The sequence below is a fragment of the Hordeum vulgare genome, chromosome 7H (genome assembly GCF_904849725.1).
Source record: "Hordeum vulgare subsp. vulgare chromosome 7H, MorexV3_pseudomolecules_assembly, whole genome shotgun sequence".
NCBI lineage: Eukaryota > Viridiplantae > Streptophyta > Magnoliopsida > Poales > Poaceae > Hordeum > Hordeum vulgare.
This window is the reverse complement of record NC_058524.1, coordinates 197467010-197470174: the sequence shown is the minus strand read 5'-3', so window position 1 is coordinate 197470174 and position 3165 is coordinate 197467010.

The following is a 3165-nucleotide window of genomic DNA, read 5'->3' as shown; positions in this document are numbered from 1 at the left end:
ATGATCAAAAATATTGGGAGAACAACATGAATGTTGTTTGACAAATAGTATAAGACATAAGAATTTATTTGTAGAAAGAATTTCTTGAAATGGAGCACTACAACACAAGTTATAGTGAATTGAAGTATGAATTGAATTTGCATTCAAAAGGTCAAGACAAGTTGAATTGAAGTACGATGGTTACGTACAAAAATATATGACATGAGTGTTTTGGGGTAAAAGGAATCAATTGAAAAGGTGGTACGATTTGCAAGATAAGATCAAATGAATGTTCGAATACAAATTTGAATCGCTCAAATTTGTAAGGTTCAAAGGTCAAAACTAATGATGCTACTGGATATAGGAGATCAATATGAGCGTGTAGAAAAAAGAATTACTAGATTTGAAATAGCGGATCAAAAGATACAAATACTTTAATATAACATTGAATCTGCTTAGAACGATGTGAACACTTTTGGGCACAAATAGATAAATCTGATTTGATAAAAATTATAAGTTGAAAAGTTAAAACTAATGATACAAACGGAAAGATTACTTTGATACGAATCCGACGCAATTGAATTCATCTAAAACGGAGCTACGGATAAAAAAGATATGATCAAAAGAAGTTTGAATATCAGTGTGAACAAATTTCGAAATTTGAAAATTTCAAAAAGTTGATATGATAGGTTCACCGGATAGGTGGGATCAAGACGAAACTCTAGGCGTTGGTTTCATCTAGTTCGGATAAACGAGTAAAAAGTTATGGCTATTTGAAAAATCAGGGCCAAGCTGTTTAAAAAAATTCTAGTACTAATGTGGAAATACGAAGACTAATTAATATATCTAATTACTCTACCGTATACTACTGTAGGAATACTAGTCTAGAAATAATAAACTACGGGAGTATAAAAAAATACGAAGAGAAATACCTTTAGAATGAAGAGTGAGAATTAATTCCAATAAGGAGACGACTTCGAGAAATCCCGCCGAAGAGAAAGAGAATATTTTTATTTAATAAACCTAGTCAAACCAACATATTAATTTAACCCGAAATAGACGATTTTTTTTGGTTGCTCCTATTGGTCTATATTTATAAGTGAAAGGGAGGTCTAAATGTTCATAGATAGGCAATGTGGGACTAAACATATACGTAATATAGGCAAACTAGAAAACAAAAAAGAAGAAGTGCCGCATGGGCCATGGATTCGGCCAGCCCTGGTGAGTAGTACGGCCAGGCGCGGCCTTTGTTTTTTTTCTTTTTTTTTGCGAACAAACAATTTTTTTTAAACAGAGAACAAAAACGTATAAATGAAAAAGAGAGAACATTTTATATAGACATATTATATATCAAAAAATTTAGAATAAAATTTCGTACAACATGAACATTTTATTTTTCACAAAATAAAAACTTATAAAAAATATTTTTTTTAAAATTCAATAAAATCCTAATTTTGTCTTTAAAATTTTTGGCACTATTTTTCTTCTAACTTTTGTTTTTTGAGGGTGTCATGTTACCTCCTCTCTTTCTTGCTTGGCAAGTATATTGTCAGGAAATATTTTGTGGTTGAAATCTTGTGCCAAAAATAAAATCAAAATTGAAATCAAAAACCAAAGGGAAATTCAAGTGCCACATTCGTCCAGATTCTTTATAGTTGAAGAAGTCATGTTATCTTCTCTCACTGATTTTAAATGGATGAATTTGAATTCAAAATAAAAATGGGAAAGTCATTTTATTCCCTCTCATTCAAAAGTTTTAAAAAGTTATAAATTTCACTCAAGTTTCAATCACTCAAACAAACAAACAATCAATCTAATAATTATATTAACATTCCAAAATTTATAATTTTGGGATGTTACAAACTACCACACTTAAAATGAATCTCGTGCTCGAGATTCGAAGAGGCTAGAAAGAAAAGGTTTAGGTTTTGGAGGTCTTCTCACAAATCCAATCTCCTGCAAAGTGGGGTGCTACCACACTTAAAATGAGAGTTACTGGTCGCTCAAATTTTTAATTCATAATGTTTCCATTATATTCATAATCCTGTGGGGTCTTGGCATCTCGCTCGTCACATTCTTCATGGTAACTTCTTTGGTGAAGTTCTTCCATTATATTCATAATGTTTCCATCAAAATCAAGGGTTCTTCTGTTGATATAAGCTTCTTCCGTCACTGGGTCTTCTTAACTGACAGGTCTCGTGATCATTCTAAATAACTTATCGATGATTCTCATGGTGGTCTATCATTTGTGGTTATTCTGTAGAGAGAAGGGTCTTGGCTTCACCCTCACCGTAAAATGTGCGGCGCGTGACAACGATTGCCATGTACATGAGGCTTTCATCATACCATTCTAAGGCTTAAACAAAAGCTTCAAAGAACGTCGTCTCTCACTATGGGTAAGTCTCTCAGATTTACCATTCCGAATAGCAAGAGAATGATAATAGTAAGTCGTCATGGTGGCCAAGCCATGTCGCACTGAAATCATTACCTTGTATAAGGCTTAGTGAATCTCGTATTCTAACACTTGGGCATCCTCACAAGCATTGCAGAATTTCTCTTGTACATGAACGAAGTTCGTATAAACCATTGGTTCTGCAAGCTGAACAAAACATCTATCGTTTCTTCACCACTCTCAGGTTGTCGTATGCTCCTAAGAAAACGTTTGCTGATACAAGTTTCCTTCTCCAAAAAGATAGTACTTGATCCTTGTTAGTCCCGGGGTATGTGGGTTTCAGGCATACTTGCTCCTAAGAAAACGTTTGCTGTTACATGACTACTTTCATAGCATAAGCCAACTACCAAGTCACGCACCGCCGTGCTCTAAAAGATATAAGTGAAGCACATAGAGCAAAATTATCTAGCTCAAAAGATATAAGTGAAGCACAATGAGCATTCTAGCAAAATCACGATGAGTGCATGTCTCTCCCTAAAGGTGTGCAGAAAGGATGATTGTGACATAACAAAAAGAAAAGACTCCTACGATACAAGACGCTCCAAGCAAAACACATATCATGTGGTGAATAAAAATATAGCTCCAAGTAATGTTACCGATTGATTGAAGACGAAATAGGGGATACCTTCCCGGGGCATCTCTAAGCTTAGGATTTTTGGTGTCCATGAATTTGGCTTGGGATTCCTTGGGCATCCTAAATCTTGAGCTCTTTCCACTTCTTATCTCTTTTTCCT